The sequence below is a fragment of the Drosophila melanogaster genome, chromosome 2L, assembly GCF_000001215.4.
Source record: "Drosophila melanogaster chromosome 2L".
NCBI classification, from domain to species: domain Eukaryota; kingdom Metazoa; phylum Arthropoda; class Insecta; order Diptera; family Drosophilidae; genus Drosophila; species Drosophila melanogaster.
In genome coordinates, this window is record NT_033779.5 from 5,486,733 (window position 1) to 5,511,417 (window position 24,685).

At 40.8% G+C, this 24,685-nt stretch overlaps 1 long non-coding RNA gene across 1 annotated transcript; it reads left to right on the forward strand.

Annotated features, from left to right (window-relative positions):
* Positions 1-172: 172 nt before the first annotated feature.
* Positions 173-459, forward strand: lncRNA:CR45287 (long non-coding RNA:CR45287). Its single transcript, NR_124090.1, has one exon. It is a non-coding gene; the product is annotated as a long non-coding RNA:CR45287 (long non-coding RNA).
* The last annotated feature ends 24,226 nt before the right edge of the window (positions 460-24,685 follow it).

Below are 24,685 nucleotides of genomic sequence, written 5' to 3' on the forward strand. Positions count from 1 at the left end.
ATGGGATGGCGAGACTACAAAGGCACTGCACACAAGCAGTTGGCAGTGCTCGGCCACTAATTAATGTGCTTTTAATTATGAGTAGTAAAAAATGTGAATTGGCAACCGCAAAAGCTTAGTGGCTCAGAGGTACGAGCAGCAGACGCTACACAACCGCAAAATGAATGACGGACGGTTGGGGATCGGGTGAAGGGGTTCGACTGCTGCTCCTCTGCGACACGTCAATTGTAATAACAATAACTGCTCAAGACAGCCCAAAAGTAACACATCCGCAGGAGGACACAATGGAGGGCAATGGACAGGAACGAACAGGACAGGAGGACTCCAGGACTCCAGGACTTCAGGAATGGGGACAGGAGATGGAGACAAGCTGGCTTGTTAGCACACGACACGCTGTGGTCACCAAATGAGCAGCTGACCCAAAAGGGTTACGGGCTACACTGAGAGAAAATAACCATTAAATGAAATTTATAACTCATATCCTTTTTTTTGGGCATATGGTTACTTCGAAATCTTATTACACTTGATTTGCCACAGTGTGCGGTTACATAGAAGGCCTATCCTCTTCGGCCTCTCGGTTTCAGGTAAATGTCGTGTCAATTTTGGTAAAACTGTTTCATCTCTTGGACTTGGACTTGTGCTCGTACCGAGTGTCAAATTTTAAACATTGATTATCTGGAGACATATTCAGCAATTAGCAAATCAACTCGGATGTGTCTGTGGCTTCTCCAGCGGCATTTCTGACCGGCTTTGTGTCCGTAAATGACAATTACCAAATGTGTCAAAAGCATTTTGCCTGGCCAAGTGTTTGTTAAGTTTTAATATGACAGCAGATGGACACGGCAAATATTTTATCAGGCTGCCGGGCGCAGCGGTCTCATAGCAATTTGCATACGTCAAGAGGCTGTGATATAAGAAGGAAAAAAAATCCGGAGAAATAGGACACGCACCCCTCTTCTAATAAGGACATGCTCCCTACGGACATGTTTAACGGTTCAATTTTACACATCATTTAATCGCAAACAAGTTAGCTCGCCTTGTTTTGTCACTCAATTTAAATTTATACAAGTCTAGTGCAGACGGTGGATTGATTTATGGCCAACTCCGTGAACCTTTCACTTGACAAGATTCCGGCTCAGTGATTCCGCACGGGGAAATTACAAAGTGTTAACACGAAAAGAGCATCGAGACAATGCCAACATATGTCTGCATAAATTGTAGGAATTGTTCAAAATTTAAATGACCTTCTCTATTCGCCGCCGATGGGGTGAAATGCTTTTTGCATATGGACAATGTTGTAGAGAAACTATTGTCTTGCTCGTTGGATGGTACTAATACAAAGTGATTACTGCAATAAAATTAAAAAATTTAGCTTCGCTTTCATTGAGATTAAAGTAATTCACTTAAATATTCTCTTAAATTATGTTTGCATGTCGAGGCCTAGTAAAAACCTGCAGAGAACATATCCATGTGATGAAAACAGTTCGCACACAATCCCAAGAACATTGTCTGTCTAAAGAATTCGCGGCTAACTGGTATGTACATATATAAACTGGTGTACTGGTGCATATGGCATATGAGTCTTTAGGAGCTTGGCGGTTTCGGGATTGCATTGACAACTGAAGCGTTATCGAGGTGCATGCAATTTACTCATCATCACAGATGGAGAGGTGATAGCGGACATGTTACTCTTTTAATTGATGCGAAGATGGGTTCGGAATGAGTTATGACTGCGACTAATATGGGCCGCTGCTTGTGCGGCAATTACCAACCGAATGGGGCAGTATGGGCCGGCCTGGTCGAGTGTCTATGTGCCGATGTTGAAAGACAATAATGCTTAATAATGAGCTGTAAAGTTTATTAATTGCCACACGGCGTTAGGGGCACTCCCCCTTCGCCAGCCCATCGGCACGACTAATGAGCCATTTGCGTGTCGTCGATTTATTGCATTATTTGCACACACAAAAGACACATTAAAACTAAATTATTAAAATTTTTGCAAAACTGCAGGGACATATGTGATGAGATGTCCGAGTTCGTTGGACCCTCAAAAGGTTTAATAAAAAGAACCTTTGAGTAAACCCTAATACTTATTGAAGCCCCAATCACGTTTGTAAAATTGTATTGCAACTTTTCCAGGAATGGCATAAACTTATTCCTCCGAATACTTTAAAGTTGGCCAAAGTTTAAATCATTTTCCCATTTGATTCGTGACCCGGTTCCCGCCTTTCTGGACTTGTCCTACTGAAACTGATTTCAAACTTGACTGATTTTAGCGGCCAAAGTAACAACAAAGTCAAGAGTCATTGAAGCATGTATGGCGATTTACCCCGTTAATGAGACCATAGATAACAACGAAAATCAACTGTCAACTTGGGCCAAAACAGCAAGGAAGCTCCGCTGATTAAGTCAACCCCAATGTTGGAAAAGTTCACCGCCCCTCTTTCGCCGGCCAAGGAACCCTCCTCTCACAGGCAAGTCAACTACCCATAGAGAACTCAGTGCGAATCAAGGGGGTAAAATGTGCGAAATATCACAACTTGGCACTCGTGGCAGCAACAACAACAGCTGAGTTACGCCGGATTAACAACCCTTACTGGGTTCCTTCATATCCATAGATACAGATATGCTCGAAACCCAACCCCTTGTCCCTTATCCTTGTGCCGACTGCAATGAGAGCAATTTATAAAATTGTTCCGCTAAATAAATTAAAATTTCACTTTTAAAGTATTGGGCGTGAAATTGAGATTAGCCTGCGAGGGGAATAAAGTAGGCCTTTAAAGTAGGGTTAAATGTGGGTTTATTTTTTTGTGAAAACAAAGGGTCTACCACGTGCTAAGGGTATTCGATGCAAAAAGAGCGAAATAACTATATCGGCATTGCAAAGTTTATATAGAAGCATGATCTTTAATTGGAATTCTCAAATTTAGAGTTGATACCTCAATAAATAAACCCAAAGTTAATTTATACCAATGCCAAATTAAATGCGATATATATCTGAACAATCATTAGGCATTTGTCTGCTGTTGGTATACAAAGAACACAAATTCCTTACCTACACGATCTGGTAATGTTCGTTATCTTGTTCGACCCCAAATTCTAATCAAACATTTTCTCACCTTGCTCATTGTTGCTGCGTGGAACGCTGGAGTTGCTGGTGTATCTGCTACCCTTTACCTTTTGCCGTTGTGGGCGTGTTCGTTGTTGAACGTTCTGTCGGCATAAAAGAGGCGGCATCCACACAGCGGCAACATTTCTGTGTTCTTCACTTTTCTTTTTTTTTTTAATTTTTTGATTTTTTTTCCTTTAGCTGCAGCCGCATTTAACTCGTGTGTTGTTGCTGTTGCTGTCTGACATGTGAGAATTTGCCGTAAATCAACCTGTTGCTGCTGTTGCTGTTGCTGCTGCTGCTGCTGCTGCGTGATGTTGCTGCTGCCGCACACGTTTTTCGGCGGCCACTTGGCTTATGAAGTGCCACAGAGAAACAGGTTAATCGATTTTAAATCGGTTTCGATGTTGTTTTGATCGCCGCAGCCTGTTCTAGTTTTACTTTTTTTTTTTGTTTGCCCCTCTCCTTCCTTTCCTTTCTTTTGTTCTTTTTTTTTTTGACGTTTGAACTTGATTACCGGTGATTTTAATAATGATGTGCCTGCTGCTGCTGCAAGCATACGAAATGATAGCTAAAGACAGTTCATTAAGTCTCGCCTGGCAAGTTGATGGGCTGCACATGGATATAAATGTATGTATCTGTGTAGATCCTGCCTCTTCTCTAGCCATAAGCCACTTGGTTAATTAACTGTTAAACGAATTGGTCACTCATTCTCATCCACTTTAAGCAGCGGGCTGCACTTGCCAGGAAGATTAATACCTATCAAGGGGCACAGAAACGGAGATGCGGTGACTGGTCAAGGTGGATTCCAGATCTTCCAGAAAGGAATTCAACTTGGAAAGAGAGTTTTTGATAATTTAATACAACTATTTGGCAAAACACAATCCCACTTTAGCTTCATAGAGCCACATTTCGTGAAGTCCTCATTCGCAAGTGTTTGCATAGCGATCAGCAATACGGGGATCCCATCCAGAATATCACCATACAACATAATTTTCCGCCACATTGCAAGCAACACGAAACGCCCAAAAGACAAATAAATAAGAGTCGAGGGGGAAAAGCGAACTGAAAGCGGTGGAAAAGTGGCCATAAAGTAGAGCGGAGGATGCAGAATGGGCGAACTGGAGGCCCTGGCAAGATGATTTATTTGCGAACTCGTCTGTTTGGTTCCATTTCAATGCGAATGACAAACGCGACGATGACGATGCGCTGCAATGAAGTTGGCAGTGAAGCACTTAAAACTGCAGTAATTGCTGCAGTAGCTGCTGCAAATGCAGTTGCAGCAGTCGCTGCAAAAGCTGAAGTCTTCTGCAGTCGGGCAGCAGGAAGTGCGCGCCGGCAGATCATCGCAGTCGCATATCACTTTACACTGCATTCAGCGCCGAGTGCAGTCAGCCCCATGTCAAATGATGAATTACAAGCGGAAGAGAGACATTTCGCCCTGGCGGAGGCCGAGACTCAGTGAGACTCCCCGGGAAACAGTGGCTGTCTTAGCAGTCAGCCGGAAAATACACTGCGCGTAAATGCAGTTTATTCAGACACCCGAATAAAAGAGAACTGACTGATTAGTGATCATATAATAAATCTTGCTTAAAGTCGATTAAGTTTAGTTGACAGAAGTTGAATACTTTAGTTTACCTTTCATTTCTGGCAGTGTACTTTGGGGCCTCCAAGAATCAGTGGCAGGCTCAAGTGGCTTGCTTCATTGCCCACTGACAGACGCGCTTCTAGTCGCCACACACACACACACGTACAGACTCTTTACACACACCGCGCCGTGCACACACATACTAATTACCTAGTTAAACTGTCAAATTGACAGATGACAGTTTTTGCCTGCCCAATGGCAAGCAACACTTTGGCTGTCAGTCAAAGGCAAAGGCGGCCTGCTTTTCGGCTCTTCCCCTTTTATTTTCAGTGCAATTTTCTTCTTACATTGCATTTCTGCTTTTTTTTGGCATTTTTGCAACATTTTTATTTGTCATATGCGTAAATATTGTCAGGCCCGACCGCCCATTTCTGTCAAACGGCTGTCTGTTTTCGTTAAAAATCATAATTAGCCACATAATAAGGGGAGACCTTCGCAGAAATCGCACTTGTGACAAATTTGCACTTTGATGGCCAGGATTTGGGGCCCAGACAATGCCGACGCGACTGGCAAGATGACAAGTTCTCTATTTGAGTAATAATTATGCGAACGTGTGAACAATTTTAATTGGGTGGTAAGGCCGTTCGCTGCTGAGGAATGCAAATTTTTGCTTTCAATTACATATTAATTTTTGTTATTATTTTTCCCCTCTTTTTCTGTGCACTGCACTACACTCTGTATCGGTCGACATGTAATTGCGCGCTTTCCTAGCCACAATTAAATTGTCATAGACATGACGCAGCGTTATGATGGGGCAATTATAACTGTCAGATTTGACAGCATTACAGGCTCTCGTGGCCAGTTTGCAATGTGAGTTTCGTAGAAAAAAAAAAGGGGGAGTGGTGCGGATTTTCGCAATTTTGCTAAACAAATTTAGCATTTGCTTTGCGGACCACCCAGCTTATGCTTGAAATGAGCTAACTGCACTTCAAAGCATTTAGTTGATCGCTGGGATTATGAAACTCGGAGTCTGTCTAAACGGACCAATCAACAAAATGCAATTGTAAGTATAGAATGGAAACCATATTATCATATTACATTGATTACAAGTTTGAAAATGCCTAATTCGGAACTCTGTTAGTATAATAAAATAAATGTGTTTGACATACCCAAAATTCCATAATGCAATCTTACCCATATCTACAATGTTGCGAATCGAAAATTCGGCTCGTCGTCTGTTACTTTCGGTTCGATTTATGGCGAAACATTAATAAGCTGTCAACACATGCGTTAGACCCCAAAAAATGGTCAGCACTGCAGGGCCGAAAAAAAAACCTGAGTGTTAAGGCCAAATATCCAGAGGACCTGCGATGCTCGATGCTCCCAGGTAAGCGAGTGGTGTTTTCAATTTCACTTAACAAACTGCATACAAGCTGTACGCTAATGAAGGCTCATAATTTTCGAACGGCACAAAACAATTTGACAGTTTTATATGCGCTTTTAATGCCCAAGGTATTTGTGGATGTTTCTCCGTTTTATAGGAGCATTCATAAGGATGCGTATAAGCAGCTTTGCAACTGAACCTCATCGAAGCAAAGTAAGGACTGCACTGCAAAAAATATGATAGTATTGCTTTTCTATCTTAGTAGAGGCCATGACATACAAGGAGTAGCATAATTTCTGCTTAATTTGCATTCCTTGGTAAATTTTCTTTACACATAAATTTGTCGGACAGTTGGTAGACCTTTTTTCTTTGAGTGCACTGAGCTGGTGAGACCCCTAACATTTGCATACCCTCGTTTATATTTTGATCGATCGTTCGACATGCAAAAAGGCCAACTGCAAGTCCCGAGACCGAGAACTCAGAACACTTGGACACAGACTGCTGGGGTCCGTGTTCGCTTTTATTAATTTTTTGTTTGACTTTTGCTTTATGGCGTGTTCATTGTGGCCAAATGCTGTCCGTCTCCCGTTCGCGGCCATTTAACTGATTATTGGGTCCTGTGTCCAGCGCACAGCAGGTGGTTTTCACTGTACCCGAAACGTCGTCGCTGCGTCTGGGGCAACGTCATCGGTGGGGCATTGAGTACCACAGTGCCACGACGAGGGGCATTCCACCCACGCTAACTTGAATTCGCAAATCCCAGAATCGGTATCCAAAAATAAGCGAAAAAGGAGCTGGCCGTGCGATAATTGTATTTGGTTAAATGGCTCGATAATCCGCAGATAGCTGCACCGGCCCGCCCCGTTTCTCGGCCACGCCCTTTATGTTAATCATAATAAAAACATCAACGTGCATATTTACAAGCAGCCCTCGGGTCTCGGGAAAATGCAATGAGATCTCGAGTCCGTTGTCCAAATCCCTGGGCCTAGGTTGTCGGTTGCTGTTGTAACTGCTTAAGTGCAACAATTTTATTTGCAGCAGCAGTGCATGCAACTCAACTTGAACTTGAGGCATGCGAGTTGGTGCACTGAGAGAAACAGATACCAAGCTATAAATTTCGCTGAAATGAATTGTATGCTTCGAAAAAGAAGACGAATTTAACTGGTTCGTAATTTCTTTTTAGCATGAAGTTATAAATAAAGTCTTTGATTTTATGACTAATTTACTAATATCGAAAATGGTCTATAGCTCATTCATTCCGGAAGAAAAGAGAGATCATCAAGAAAGTTTTTTCTTAATATAAAACCCTGACTTCAGACCAAACCCTACTTATTACTCTACTTTATTCTTTACCTGTAGCAGTGCACATTCCATTCCACAATCCACGTCATAATCTCTCTATTTCGAGCCCAGCCCCATTAATTATGCAGCCAAAGTTAACAATTAATTGCGATTATTTAATTATTTTTTCGCCAGTGCACGCTCGTCGCGCAGTAGCAAAGTCCACAGCCCCTTTTCCCTGCCCATCATCTCATCCACATTTTGCTTGTCTGTCAGTCGGTCGTCCATCCGTCGGTCCGTCCGTCTTTTCCGTCTGAAATTGCCAACATGCCAGAGATTACCAACTGTCAGTTGAATGTCATGCCAATGGAACATGCCGTCAACTGAAGTGTTGAACTAATTTAACAGCTGTTGAAAAAAAATATATGCCGCATGCAGCACATAATATAAATGTACGGTATATTCCGCATGCAGCATACACGGCGTATGTGCAATGCACGGTGAAATGAAACAGAAGAAATGTGAAATTGCAATTGAAATAAAAATGCAGCGAACAAATGCAAAAAAAATGAAAACGAGCGGCGAGAAAAATGATTGAATTTAAGTGCAGGGCAATTAAAATATCTGCTCACCATACGGCAATATGATTGCAACACAATTAGCTGCACATTAAAGCTATACGATAATTAAGGAGCGTTTGCTCGCTAGTTGGTGGGGGGGGGTAGTTGGGGTGGGGGGGTGGCACAGGGGTACCAGGTGATGATGACCAGCGGGCATGTCCATAGACAGTCGGCCCACGCCTTTGGTAGTCAAATGAAATCAGCGCGACGACGTCGCTGATATATGTGTGCGATATAGTATGCACTCCGAAAAACATTAGCACGAAGGAGCAGCGCTTTCAAACTAAATAATACGCTTGAGTTAAGTGTGTAAGTAAAAAAAATAATCCGAGAAAATACAGAATTTTTAAGGGCGTTAATCCGATATTGGATAATTACTTCTTTTAATCTGGAAGCAAAAGATTTAACAAGGTTTCAAGTATTATATCACGATATAGCTAGGTTTTAAGTAATTTTCTTCAATAATGCACTCTTTAATAATTTATTTTAAAATTCCCACATTGCTCCCCTGTTTTTCGCAGTGCAGCGGCTGCATCTCTGGCATTCCCCGCCAGAGCGTTGATCGTCGTGTAATTAGAAAATGTTGTGCATAATTGGAATTGTAAATGAGCTGCCGCTGAGGAGGAAGTGGGCAATCTTGGCCAGCAGCACACCCCTTCTTGAGTCTTGGATCTTGGATTTTCGCGGACGGACGTGGATGTGTTCGTGTTTCGCGCTTTCGTTTAAATGTAAATTATACAATATTTTTGCACATTTGTTTCGCAGTGTGTGCGCCGCTTTGCTGATTTTTATCTGCAGTTTAAAAAAGTTTTGTTGTCTGCATTGATGTTTGCCGTATGTAAACGTTGATTTTAATGATGTGCCATGAGGCACGATTGCCTCTCGTGTGGGATAACTCAGGCATTTTATTAGCCGCCGAATGGAATGACCAACTCCGGTTGACTAACTTGGTTAAGTTGATTGTCTGACATGGCCGTGGATAGCTGTTAGCTGCCTATGCCACATAGACGCTCCGCTGCCCAGCCAGTTTACTTGGCCACGTTATCCACGTTAATTCGATTCGAAATTAAACCAAACATGATTTTAAATGTTGATTTTTACGTTTTAATCGTCGCGTTTATATTGCCATAAAACTTGAAGAGAAAAACTCAACAGTATCTTACTGTAAAAGATATTCGACAAATAAAAAAAAAAAAAAAAACGGCAAGAGTTTCGTGTTACACGGAATAGAAAAACATATTCAAATAGTCTTTGGCAGCACTTAAGTTAGAAACTTCGAATGGGGGGAAGATGATATTTGAGATGATCGATTGGGAAGCTATTGGATTTCGTAAAGTCCCATAAAACGTTTAAAATTCTTTTCAAAATTTACATAAATACCCGAAAACAAAGAAAGGCTATGATGTTAGCGTTAAATGTTCAAAATCGTTGAAATTATGTGGAGAATCAAAAAATGGTACATAAATTCCCGTACTTTCTAAATTGTAACATTTATACTTATACCATTTTGCCAGATAGATCATGTTTGGATCCAAACTCATTCGATCGATTTGACTATTTTTCTACATTGTAAGCATAATGTCTATGCATTTTCATTTGTCGATCCCACATGGTGCCAAATATCCGTAACAGCTCTGAAAATTGCGATTTTTACAGCGCATAAATCACGAAACACCTGTAAAATGAGTTTAATGCCACATGGATTTTCCCAATACCGATGCAATAGGCGGCTATAAAGCAAAACCGATTTAAGCCGAACAGTTACAATTCCTCCACAATGCCACACCAGGCGAGTGATCGAAGAATGGGGAAAGAGGCGATGTTTTTATGTGCAACGAGCGTTTTTGTTGAAAATATCATTAAAATATCAAAGTTTATCACCTTGCCACACACGGCCCAAGTTGATCCGATGTAAGATCTTTCACACAAAGCACCAGCCATGAAATATCTCTGGAAAACTGGATGGTGTACCGAGCGGGCAACGGGGGATGGTTAATCCGTTCATTAGGTTTACGGACATAAGCTCGTGTTGTTTAGTGAGGCGTTAGAAGCGAGGCACAACAATGGATCCACCTGGGCACCTGGTCCCACCGAAGTGTGCACCTAGAAAAAAGATTGTATCAGTTTTATTTTCAAATACAGCTTCAGGTTAAAGAATGTTCGTAGTGTCCGTAGTATCCGTGGTGTCCGTATTGTACATATACATTTCATGTTCAACTTTTATTGAAAATAAAATTAATTTATCTGCATTTTGTTTTTTTGAGTGCATGAGGGAATCTCTGAATGGCTATGACAATGAGAGCTGAGTTTTGAATACGCTTGACAGCCCGACAGCTTTTCTGGTCTGAGGCGGGCACAATATTTTGACATTTTTACTGCCCGCTTATGAAAGGCCTGAAAGAATTCCCCAGTTGGCCGAAACTCAGGCCCAGTCAAATTAACGCTTTGGCTTTTAGTTTAATTAAATTCTAATTTATTGCATTTTATCGCCGGTTAAAGTGTATTTCCATGTTGGCTGGCCATGTTTTGAGATTCGATCACTTTTTTGCGCAACATATCTCAACTTAGTTTGCATACGATTTGATTTTCAAACAAATTAACACTTTATTTTGTCAGGTCAAAAAGGTATATATGTATAAGCTGATTAGGAGAAGGAAAAGTGCTCGAGAGCCATAAACCTTTGCCAAAGACTCAACTTTTGTTAGGACTAAGCAGCTTATATCAGTTCGTCACAATATTATGACTTGATTATGGCGAAAGACTAATTTTTATTTGTTTAAGAACTTTTGTTCTGTATTATGTGTTAAGTTGGCCATTGCCAAAGTCTTTGAAGGTCGTGAAGACCTTTCACATCGTCGTTGATGGGAATTTTCATTGAACAATGCTGATTTCGTTGATCATTTTCGTTTGTCCCAAATTGGGTTTCATAATTGTGGGGCAAAAGCAATAAAATCAGTTTAAAGACCGTAACGGCCGCAGCTCAAGCGGAAGATTAGAGTGTGGCTAAGAAGAGCATATTGAACATGTAAAAAAAAAACCAGAAAAAATTATAACAGTAGGAAAAAAGGCAGTAGACTAATTTAATACTATATGATTATTGTTATGACGTTTATGGAAGCATGAATTATGAATTTCATTCTTTAAAATTTTTCAAATACATATACACATTTCTTGAATCATTTAGTTTTTATGGCAAAATTCCGGTAAGCAACTTTATTTTAAACCTTCACTCTACCAACACTCAATTTTCTAAAACTGAGATAAGCGGCGACACGCAGTTTTGAAAAAGATTTGAGCGCAGTTAGCACACCCGAATACATATGCAGGGGGTTTGGAAAAATGCGGAAATCATAAGAGCCCCAGAGAGTCGGTGGGTGAAAAAGTGGGGGGAAATGGGAAAAACCCGGAGGCCAGAAGGAGCCAGGATAAGTTCTGCCGGCCTGCACACGCTCCCCGAGCCAATTAAACGCGCGTTATCTGAGCCAAATTTTAAAGCGTTGATACATAAATCCTTTCGTTAAGCCCCGCAGCGTTCTTGACAGCCAAGGCACATGCTAACATGCCATTTTCCGCACCACCCTGCCACCCAAACCCCCATCTCATCCCACTCTCAACCCCATTCGAAAAAGTAGCGCGAAACTTTTTCGAAAGAGTTTTTCCTCTCGGGCAGCAGCGAACCCGTTCCCTTAAGGATAAGCCAGGACCTAGGATGTGGGTATATTTTAAAATTCAACTGTGGCTTAGCGTGCGCATCATAAAATAAATTTTAAACACAAGTGACGCCATTAAGTCTGCTCTCAACTTTTTTACACCCACTCCGCGGAAAAAGAGGGTTAAGCGTTTCCGGGCGGAGGGACAATACTACCCGTATAATGTGTAAAAAGTTTATCAAAACCCTATCCACACCCGAAAAGGAGCAAACGAGATGAACATATTTATATAAATTGAGTTGTGCACGAGGGTGAACCAATCAACAAAGTGTATAAATAAAAGGTAAATTATACAAATTAAAATACATTTAAAGTAAGTTCTACTTTACAAACGGTATATTATTTAATTTAAGTTCATGTATAATTTTTTGTATTTCCTTTATTAACTCATAACATGAATCGCCCTACCCATTTATACATACCTCGTACATAAGTGTGTGTGTTGTGCCCACCCACAAACAAAATGGCGGCACAACATAACGCAACATTTTTTGGCTACCATTTTCGTGCCGCAAAACTTTTCGACGCGCTCTTTTACAAATTACCAACAACTTTACTACGTTTTTTACGATCGAACAGAGCGTTTATGTTTATCTCGCTGGTTGAATGAGTGGGTGTAGCCATCATATACCCAGTTAAATCTACAGAGTACACAACGGACATGTACGGACTGATGAAATATTGTTGGAGAAAAACTAATTGAAATTGCAGTTAATTAGCCTTGAGGTTTTTTTTTATGCCCAAGTATTGGGCTGTAATTGAATTGCACTTCCTTTTTCTTGGCCACAAGAGGAAGCAAGGAAAAAGGCAGTTTTTTTTTTAATTAAATTTAGCGAGCGCGGCCTTTTGAAAGGCCATTAAGAGCCACGTTTTGACATTTATATTGACAGCCAATAATAGACAACATAACTACAGCCAAGGAGCCAAGGAAGCGGCCAAAACTGGAAACTGGAAACTACCAACTGGCAAACGGCGTCTGGTGTGAAATTAAAACCCTTGCGGTATGGAAATAAAAGCGCATGTACAAAACCAGTAGCCGTACGCCTTGCCAAGGCGGCATAAATCTTCCAGCCGATTTTCACGCGGCCAATACGGCAACACCAACTACAATTTAGGTCAAAATAGCAATATATTTATTTTTCAAAAATTTGTTATTGATTTATATTTATTTATATCTGTGGTTATTACCTATCAAATTCTAAAAAGGAACTACTAACAGCATACATTTCGTATGAAAACTCTTGTAATTAAAATGAAATTAAACAAATATAAAACGCTTGTTAAGCCTATTATTCTCACCGCGACTGTAATTGCACCGCGAAGCACGGTGGAGCCACCGAAATGACAATTGTGTCAGCTACTGTATCCAGAGCCGCCGAATAATCCCAGCGTCGACAAGGCGGCTGATGGCGGCACCAACTTAGAAGTGCAACTAGCGAAATAAATTATTTTTATGCATTTGCATTTTCCAATTTTTAACACCTCCGGGGGTCATCAAGCGTGGCCATCCAGCCGAACGGATGGCTAACCCAGGCAATCTCCGGACTAGGCAATCGCAATTACCGTGGATGAAGATAAGGATCGAACAGTTGCATACCGAGTAATCAGAAGTTTGTAATTAAACAGAGAATGCTTAAATATTTTGCACACATTTATATATTTCACATACCATATTAGAATTTTGCAAGAAAAACTTACATACCATATTAGAATTTGGCAAGAAAAACTTAGTAATTTGGATTTGCAGGGTAGCCAATAGTTGTAACGAGCAACTGCAGCCTACGTACATCATGGGTATCAAAAGGCGACTGAGCACCGACAATTATGCAGCGTGCTGCAAGCAAGACAAGCAGCCCGGCCACGTTGACGTACCTTTTGGGCATAAAATTGAAATCCCGGCCAGGATGCGAGGCAGCCGCCGCTGTTTGGCATTAAATTTGCCACATCTTCGACACACAGCAGCAGCAACATCAGCAGGGCGATGGAAACGACAGCAACATACAAATTTATATGGCCGCAGGGCATGCTGAAATTATGCCATCAAATTGGTATCAACAGCCCATGCAGCATCAGCAGCGGCAACAACAACGGGAGCAGCATCAGCAACAACAACGGGAGCAGCAAATGTTGCAGCTAGAATGCTCTGGTTTTGTGTGCCTGCAACAAGCGTTGCATTGCAGCGACAATTTGTGTGCAATGTGCAAAGTAAAATGTTGCTGGGTGTGAACCTAATGCGTGCAACAGCAGCAGCAGCAACAAGAGCTGCAACATCGAGAAAAGTGGCAGCAGCAACAGCCACGAGCTTGTAAGCAAATTAGAGCAACTTGCGCCGGCTGCAAAAATGCGACTCTAATTGGTTTGGATATAGACGTTGAGCCTAGCTGATCATGACTAGAAGCTCAAGTAAGGAAAAGGCCTATTAAACCAAGTGTGGGAGTAAAATATACAAACATGATACAAAATACAAAATACAAAAACATGATCAACTAGAAGGTATATAATATTTTAGTAGCATTAACTCGATATCTAAAAAAATATCCTTCTTAACTAGTTATCTTATAAACTGGTGTGATAATTTATATATTTGTACCTTTCTCTTTTATTTCAATTTAAACTAATTACTTGAAATTATTATATCAGTGCTATTTAAATTGGTATTTATTTTAATCAACGCATCGAACAACCTACTGATCCGCTTTATGGCTCCAAAAATGTTATAAATGCAGGTAGTAATTTCAATAAACGGACCTCTCTCCTCTGGCCCCAAAAAAAAAGATCCTCTCAAAAATTAAGAGCACAAAAAATAATTACGCACTATTGCCATAATTTCATAAAAGGCAGCGGATCGACAAGAGAAGGCACCGACACCGCATCAGGTAACATGAACCTGTCGGCAATCCACAAAACCCGGCCAAATGGCAGCGGAATGGCTCGGAAAAGAAGGAGTTGCACCACAATCAACGCCCCACATGTGCAGATCAGACCCATATGAACACTGGAAAAAATAACCTTTAAAAACAAAAGTATACCTAAATATATATCACAATGTATCTAGAATCTAGCAGATATTTCGTGGGCAGCAGATAACTTGGTATAAAAGGTATAAAATTCATATAAATACAAAATACTGATATTGTAATTATCTGTGCTCTTTTCATACCTTTTTCTATACCGTCTAGATTTTTCTTTCAGTGCAAACCGAAGAGCGACCACAACATTTGGCGGCCCCAACAGAAGTTATGATGGGGCCGGCCCCGGCGGCATTGGATCGCTCTGGTCCTGTCCACCTCTCGGCAGGATGAGATGGGCTGTGGGGATGAGTTGGGATGCTGGCGGTGCTGGGTATTGTGTGCTATGGGTATGGTTTTGGCAATTGGCGCGGAGCGGTCTTTTTAGCCCTCAGCCTGAAATTGGTAGGAGTTGATGCGTTGATGCAATTACACCATAATATTCACACTTTGCGAGGTGAGAAAATTGCGGGCTATTAAAAGATCATAATAACGCAGCACCGCTCGACTGTTCCTTTGCCGAAGATGAAGATGCTGCAAATTGCGGCGGCACCGGACTGCGTATATATATATATATATATACAAGTGTATATATACATGTATTGTGGCAGATGAAATTGTGCACCGGCCAAAGGCTTCGCTGCCGACATTTATGACGGGCTATGAAACAATTTTTGCACCCCTTTTCCACTGTTCTCATTAAAACAAAGGGAATAGCGTATTGCATATTGCCCCAAATGGCTGAAAGAGGCGACAATGTTGCACACATGTCAAACTGGGGCGCTTCGCTTGATTTAGAACTGTGCCAAGTGGCGTTCGCAGAAATTGATTTTAAAACCGCTTTCAAAACCATTAAAATCCCACTCCCTACCGTTCATACAAAGTTGGCGTTTTTGACAGCCGAAATCTTTTTCGCCGAAGACTTGCTAATAGATTTTAATTATATTTTATTCACAGAAAGAGTGGAGAACATAAATCCGTTCCTTTGTTTTTTTTTTATGGCTGTTTGCCTTTTATCACCTGAGCATTGCCGCATTTTCGAAAAATTAAAGATTATTGTGTTAATGCTAATATGAATGATATGACCAGTGCAGTTAGAAATTATTCAGTTTTGAAGTTTAAAAGCAGGTTTTGAGTTATTAGCGATAACTTTTATTTAGCTAATTGTTACTTTATTGAAAGGTATATTTATTTATACTGCCAAGATGCAAACATATGCAAGAATGCAATTAAAAGGTCTTAAAAATTGTTGCTTTTCCCTTTCGAAATAAATATTCGATTTAGCTGCTACGAATGATTCTAAACCAGTTGACGGGTCTGAAATCCAAAGTGTTATCCAACAGCTCGTCAGAAACACCAGATATAGCGAGATATAACACAATATCTGATTACATGGGACAAGAATTCGATAATCTAAAGGTGCGCTGGGCAGCCCGAGTGGCCTTTTAATCAAATCAACTAGTTAGCGCCCATTTCAATACGTTTTATGATTATTAATATTATATGATTATTCGCAGCTTGATTGTCGCTTTGTTCGAATTCGGGATGACAGGGTCCAAACAGACAACACGCTCCATTCTGTGCATTCGAATCTATGTATATACACATATATGTATATTAATGCCGATCGGAACGGCAATAACTACGGCAACCGAGATGTGGAGAATATATCAAGAGTCATTAGAATTGTCAACGCATAAATTAATTGCTCGTAAAGTGGCAGAGTTATGGATATTGTATCAGTTTTTGTCTCGAACGCCCTGCGTATCTTTTTTTCTCTCTTTTTCATTATTATATTTATCAGTTTGCATAAGGGGGATTTTATATCTGTTCGCTGCCATGTCATTTGTTTGATAATTTTTAATCAATAAGTGCAAGCTTTTATTATATTTTTCTTTTAATTTAGAACGAAATGCGTTGATTGGCATTTATGTTAAATAAATTCGTATAAGTGTGCCAAAATTTATTGCCTTTTTGGGTCAATTCCAGAGCTAAACACATGTCTTTTGTGCCATTTGATATGCGGAAAGATTGCCGATTGAGGCGCACATAAATTAGTCGTGTTCTACATATATAATTAAGTAATCTAAAAAACTTGCTCTGTCTGGCATAGAAATAAGATTAAAACTGGATTTGAGACATCAGCAGAGCCATCAAGAGCATTCAGAACTATGATCTGTCAAATAACAAAGATATGCGAATGAAAACTATGATTGAAAGATCTCGGCATTGAAATGTTGAATGGACTGCGAAATTAAAATTAAAATACGTCTTTAATTTTCCAACTTATGTGGATAATATTTTTATAGCAAGGTGAATTGTACAGAGGTTACATAAAAAACAAACTTAAGGTAAATCCAGCGTTTGACCTTTAATTCACATGGCACACAAATCGAATTGCATGAAGCAATCAATTGTTCAGTAAATCCCCATTTCAACACATTATCAGCATAGTAGGAAAAACAGCATTTTCCACTCGTTACTAATCAAGATAATTGCACAACAATTTTCACCGAAGGCAATTACGATTTCACGCGCATTTTGCCACGCACAATTTTTCCCATCTTCGGAGATCTTTGAGATGTTTTGAAAACACGAACCAATAGATGCTACCAATGGACTACCAGTGAATGCGGATACCAAGGCATTCGATATGGCCAAAAATGCAGCGTTAAATGCATGAATTTATGGAATTTTGATTAGCTATACAGTTTATATATGTTTTGGGCGCCAAGTGTTCGCAGGCAGTTCCAATTAGTGACACGCCGATGGAAATGGAAATGAAAATGGAGATGGAGATGGTTCAATCGGATGCTTCAACGCAGCCTTACAAAATTACATTTCAATTATTTTTGCTATTTTATTGCTCAACTCGGACTGGCAGGCGCTCATCGCACCTACTTTCCGTAGCCCCGATAATTGTGCATAATTCAAGGGGTTTATGCCGACTGGAGCTGTCAGTGTCCAGATTTCAGATTTCAGATTCCAGGCCCCAGTTCCACTAGCATGGACTTCCTCCGACTTTCCGTCTTGGCCAACACGTGCAACATGCCAACATCTCTGAATTCTGTGGCACACAAATTAGCCTCGTGCTTAATGATTGCGTAAATGGTTGCTGGAATGCATGTAGCTGCTGCCACTAAATTGGTAGCCCATTAACATTCAAGAGCCTATGCAAAAGTGGCTAATTTCACTTTTGAAAAAAGGAATTTAGAAGGCTAGATATTAGAAATTTATATATCTAAGAAAGTTTCCCTTCTCATTACCTTCCACTTACACCCTAATTGATTCATAAAACAGTCTCTCTCTTTAATATCTTCAAATTCCGATATCACTTCCTACCTGAGCTCTAATTTGGTTAATAAAAAACCTGCAAATTCCATTGGTCTCACACCCTTTCCCTCGCCCCTTTTTAAATTATTTTGCGACACGCATATCCTGCATATCCCTACAAGAGTGCCTCACGAATATTTCGGTTTCTGCGCGGCCTGGTGTTTTTGTTCAATAAATTGGCCGTAAGGTGCCTATGTGTCTGCCATAAAAACGAAAGGCCATCAGCGTTGACCCAGTCGCCGGTTTCTGATGACGGGCATCAGCATCAGCATCGGGGAATTGGGGAATCGTCGCCGTCCAGACATATTGAAAATTAAGGCGAGCGCACGTTTAGCCGCCGGCCAGAAACCGCGTCATAAAGTTCCAAGTTCCAGCTCCAAAAACTCCAACTGGCCGGCCAAGAAACACTTTTCAGATCATTGATCATCATCACACACCCAGGCCCAGAAGAAATTGTGATTATGATTCATAAGCGTCGACAACGTTGTGGAGTTTGCCCGTACACTGTGAGAAAATCGCAGTGAAAAGCAAACCAAACTTTAAGTTATATATTTATTTATTATGCTTAAATTTCTATATCTTTCATGCATCATGTTTTGGTCAGTGTTCTGTTTTGGGAATATATTCCTAAATTACCGGAATTACTTGGGTCGCCTTTAGTTTTTTATTTTTGTGGCCCAAAGCAGCGGCCAACACCTTAGAATCGATCGGCGTGTCGGCAGCGGTGTTCTTTTCTTGTTTTTTAGATAAATGAATTTGCGCTACTTCAAGCGGCTGCCGTGCAGCAGACATGGATGCAGATACGGATACAGATACAGATGCACGCACATCTTAGGGATGCCGGAGATTTGGGATCTGAGATGGGAGCGGGTATCGGATACTTTTAGTCGGGGCTATCAACAGCGGCGACTGCCATTCGTCAGCGGCTGTGATTGAAACACTCAAAACCAGACCAGACCAAAACAGAACCAAGACCAAGAGGGCCGAAAGGCGAGAGCCCAGCCATGAAGAAACCCAAAACGATGCCCGGCTGCAATTATACCGAAAAAACCATCCATAATTATAGAGCGGCAAGATATTTCGAAGTTAACACTTTCGTAGCATGGCTTTGGTAACTTGCTGCAGGCAAATTTTATTGATGCATCACAATTTAATGTGCACTGCAGCCTCTCGAAGGGATTGGATCGCATCGGATGGGATGCGATCGCCGGACAGATGATCATCAAGGGGCCCCGGGAATGTATCGTAATTTTTTAATAAACATTTTTGGTTTTCTTCGGATTTTTCATGCTGCTGATTGGTATCTCTCGTGCGTTTCTGTTCGTATCTGTATGTCAAGGCACGCAATCTGATTTTTTTTTCGTATCAGAAATCGGGGCTATGTGGTAATGTGTTATATGGCAATTGAGGTTAAGTTGGAACATGAAAAATGTGTGTCAGCATTAAGAACTGGTTGAATAATATGAGGGGAAACTTTAAGAAAGCAGAAAAGATTAATTGAAAGCTAGTTTTGATACGCCTTTGAGCTTCAAATATCTATGATATTTAAGCAAGTAAAATAAAATTCTATCTAGCTGCCAATCGGAAATGTCGTAAAACCATATCCAATGTCCACAAAAAAATGAAGTTAACATTTTAAATTAAATGTGGGGCGGTCTGTAAGCCACAGCAACTCATTATTTTGCATATCACACGTATTTTGACATGGCCGTAACCAACAACAAATAAATTGCAGCCAATCGGGTTAGGCTCGGTGCTACCATTTGACCACCATTGCAGCCCATTCTCTCCCTCCCCCGTTGGCCGCAAAATTCTCTGGCTCATAAATCGCAGCCATGTTCAATAATTCAGAGCTCCGGAAAGTTTTTCCCTCGCCAAAGTTAAAATACAAATACAAATCAAGAGCGAAAAAGCGCGTAAAAATCGGTGAGGAAATTTATGAGGCAAATAACAACGGGAGATGACAAGGGCCAACACAGCAGAGGCCAAGCGGTCAGCAACCACCTACAGTTCAATTTGTTTCGACCTGGTTAAGGGGGGGCACCATGGCACTGGTATCGGGATTGGGAATGGTAGTGAGAGGCAGTGGAAATGCCTTATATCATTGGAGGAGGACCAGACTCATGCGCACAACAAAAATGGTGATAAATATTTGCGTTTCATTTGTGCCTTGTGGTCGAAACGCGTATAAATAATATTCGCACGATATATGTCCCCTTGGCAGGAGGATTCCGTGAGTGGGGCCAGGGGATGTCCCTTCTTTTTCTGTGGTTTTTTCTTTTTTTTTGTGACTCTGTCTGCGCAGGCGCGAAATGGACTAAACTGGCGCCCCCGGGCAAAATGCGCCTCTCGCCTCTTTAACCTTTACGTGGGCGCCGCACAAAAATAAACACAAGAAAAATAATACAGATGGGAAATGTTTTTAGGTCGCAGCAATTAGCACTCTTTATTATATTTTAATACAATTTTAAATAATTTGTTATCCTGTCCATTTAACTGAAAACTTATTCAATCGTATAAATATCAATGTATTAAAAGTCCGCTTATACTTTTAAATAAATTAAGTATCATAGAGGTAGCACATTTATTTAATCAGCAATTAAATAAATTTCTAAAAAAATCGAAAGTAGCTTCTGAATTTATAGGGTATGCAGTCCAGACAAAAAACTTGAGGAATGTTCAGCGCATATCCAAACCCAAAGCTCAAAGCGAATCCAACTGCCGAGTCCGTTCCACTGTTTGCTCCAACTTGATATATGCGCTGCCTGCTCATAAAAATGTCAAAAAATGGTGTGTTGCATACAAGGCTTTGTCCCGGCACCTCATGCCCATTCCCAACTCTGCTCCATGGAAGACACTCCAGGATCTGGATCTGCTGCGCATGCGCGCATATTTCGCTTTAATTGGCAAGCGGAAAAAAGGAGAATCCCAGCCATGGGCACCTCCAACGATGACGCTAAATGTGGCAACCGCACGCACACATAGGTGGGCCCCCGGGTCCAGTCTCCTCACTCCCATGCCAGACCATCCAGCATCCAGAATCCAGCTCAGGCCTCACTATCCGGACGATCCGGACGGGTTTGTTTAGCGCCTTAAGCGCATTTAATGTGACACAGAACGAACAGGATAACGACGACGACAGCAGCAGTCGAGGGAGCAGTCGCAGCAGCACGTGACACTGAGGTGGAATGCACTTAGAAAAATAGTTGATCTCACCTTTATTGGGTGGCTATACGAATCAGTAGATATGCTACTTATCTGTACAGCTTACAATAGTCTGAATGGCTTAACCACACATCAAAATCTCGGTTTTTATCCTTGAAATTTATGTTTAATTTTTTTTTATCAGTGTGGATGGGCAGCACCCATGCGCACGGATTGTGGAGGACGCATGCGTGCCAAAAGCAAATTTCACGCAAATCAAAATGTCATAAATTCGTGGCTTATGCCGGGCAACTCCACCTTCCTCCCTCCAGCCTCATCCAGCCCAATCCCAATGACAATACCAATACCAACCCTCCGTAGTGTCATATTTATAATGAAAATGATACGTCTGCGCATCGCACTCCTCTCGTACTTAAATATCCAAAAAGTCCCAGGATGGAGGCGATGCCGAGTGCCAGGCAAATGACAAGTGCTAAATTGGCGCGCGAATTTCAGCATGTCGTCGCCGGCAGTAAGAAAGATAACAAAACACCGGACAATCTTCAGGTGGGTGGGCGTATACACCTTGCAAAAGTTAAAATAACTAGTAAAAAAACATAAACCAGTTTACAAATCTGTCGCAGAAGTCAGCTTGCTTCAGGTTGCTTAAAGCAACTTAATAAACTCATTATCTTCAATATTTTAAAGATGTTTTAATTGAAGAGAAAATGCTCATACATGCATTTAGATTATAGTATTTTCCCACCTGAAATTTACTATTTCTTGAACTTAAATCCCCAAAAGTTGCTATCTAAAACTTGTGGCCCGAACATATGCCAACTAAATTCAATATGGCAGCTGTATTCACAACTATTAAGTAGACGATAGGCTTGTGAGCCACGTCCTCCCTTCACGGCCACGCCCCCGTGCCTTCTTAGCGAGCACGTACTGTACCTTCTGGGTAAGAAATTACCCCATTAACAATTTAACAGCCTCAATTTCAGGCAACTGCTTCTGGATGCGTGATTGCGAGTGGAAGTGCGAGTGTGCGAACGCAATTGGTATTGCCAACATGGCAATTGCACATTAACGACATAACACCGTTATAACGGCAACACACCTCATCGGCATCATACAGCCCCCACCCCCCTCCTCGCTATCAGTCAACCCCTCTCACCTGAGCCAACGCACTGATTACGCCGATTATGCATATTGATCGGATATCGCCGTGGGCACGTCGCAGCCATCATTTAGTGGGTGGAGTGGGTGGAGTGTGTGGTGGGATGGCCCCATCAATTAGTGCGATATTATATCGTTCACTTCCTTCTATATACGGTGTTTTATAATCCCTACGAACGAGTGAGCCTACCTACACTATGTGAATATATAGTCTAATAGATAATATTCATAATATTTCAGTAAAAGAACATAGTTTCATTATTTTTAGATATTAAGATTAAGATTAAGATTATAACTCTTTTTAGTCTAATATACCATTAGATCACCCAATATTTTCGATCGTATGTTCTGTGCCCGAAGTTGGGCGCCATAAATGCTAATGAGGCAGCATGCCTATAGCGCATATTATTACTTTTCAGTTATGTTTTTCTCGGACCATTTCCACACACATCCTGCCGCGTCGCTCTGCGGGTGGAAAATTTCCCACTTAAAATTCGTGTCCACTTTGTGGATCAGCGAACAATGCCGTTTTAATGTCGAGCGGCTGAAGGATTCATGTTGCGTTTTTTATATTCTTACAGCTCGTCGAAGTCGCGTTGGGGTCACTTGAAGAGGCCGCCAAAGTGGTTGAAGTTCGCCTTTTTTATGTTTATTTTCTTTTTTAGCTATTTGATACTTTTCTTCACACTTTCCGATTTAGTGTTTTTGTTCCCCATTTCTTGTCTTTATGTTTCTGCCAACCCAAAATATACAGCATATTTGATCACATATTTCTGTGGTCATAACTATTTATTTCTTTCTTCTGGCGGCACCTAATGTTTTCCACACTTCTGATGGATATTATAAATTCATTGATTGGCCTTTATGGTTTCGCTCGAGCATAAAACCATATAATCGAAAAGATTGGAATAATAATTTCTTTTGTAGCGCGGCACTAAACTGATGATTTGTATAATCGAGGACAAGTTAACGTTTAATTTAGTCATTTTTTATTGTTGTTGCTGGGTGATTATAGCATATGCATACCTATAACAATTTTTTTATTCATTTGGTAAAAAAAAAGAATTAGAAAGAAAGAAAAAAGAATTAATAAACAAATCCAGAAGATACATTTTTACTATGACTCACGCGCTTGGCAAAAACCTAATTTATTGCACATGTGAGTTTTTCCCCCAACCTGCAGCCACGAAAATTGAAAAGAATTTCCCACCCACACCAAAATCAAACCACATTGTACACCATGCAATTGATATACCCATATATACATTTCAATTTATTTTATGCCTATATGTGATTAATATGTTGACCAAATGCCACCCCAAAAAGGGTGGATTCGGAAAACTCCCCTGATTTTGTATGTGGTTCGCAAATCCCAAAGGGAAAACTGGGAAAACCGAGGAAAAATACCAATAATTGCCGTAACAAGTGTAAGTTGTTCTTTTCGCACGAAATAAAGTGAAATGAACCCAATTCAAGATTTTCCCATAGCAGTACAAAAGTTTTTGGCAAATTTTCAAAACAAATTAATTTGCACTCAACTGCAGGTAGCCAAAAAAAAGAAAGAAACCCTCTTCAATCCACCCCGATGGAAAGAGTTTAAAAAGTTCAACCCCGGAGCTCATCAATTAAAATTTAACCAGCCCGAAAGTTTCTTTCCTTTTTTCGTGTGCGTTTGTTCGTTCGTCAGAATATTAAGGATAATTACATTTTAATCATCTTTATTGCTCTTTCACAACTTTACTGCTACACGAGTATATGTATATATATATATATATAGAAGACGGTTTTGCATTGTACATGGCCGGGTTTACATGAGTCCACTGGCTAGTGGCCACAACAATTAGGGGTTGGCCGGGCCAATGTGGCTGCGCTTTTTATGGGCCGCAAGCAAATGGGACCGCAGACATTTTTCAGAAACGGTAGCGCAACCACAAAATTTCATAAAGTTTGTGTTTTTCACTCTCGTGTGCGCTTCATCAATTGGTAATGAGTGGAGTAAAGTGGCTGGTAACCGATGAGGAGGGTGGCACCTTGGAAACCCCGAAGACATCGAAGTGGCACCAGCTGCTGTCATTTACTGTGGATCAGTTTGAACGTTGAACTCGACGGTCACTCGAGTCACATTTCATTTAATTCGAGTTGAATTCAATTTGGAGAAAGTTTGGCACGAAGCAGATGGGTGGTAAGTGGGCCCAAGCGGGGTCCTTTCGTGGTCTCTAAATTAAATGTGAGAAGCACTAACTCAATTTTATGGAATTAATAACACAATTAAGTCTTGGTTTTTTTCTTTATAACATAAATAAGTGGCTTGGAAACAATCAAATATACA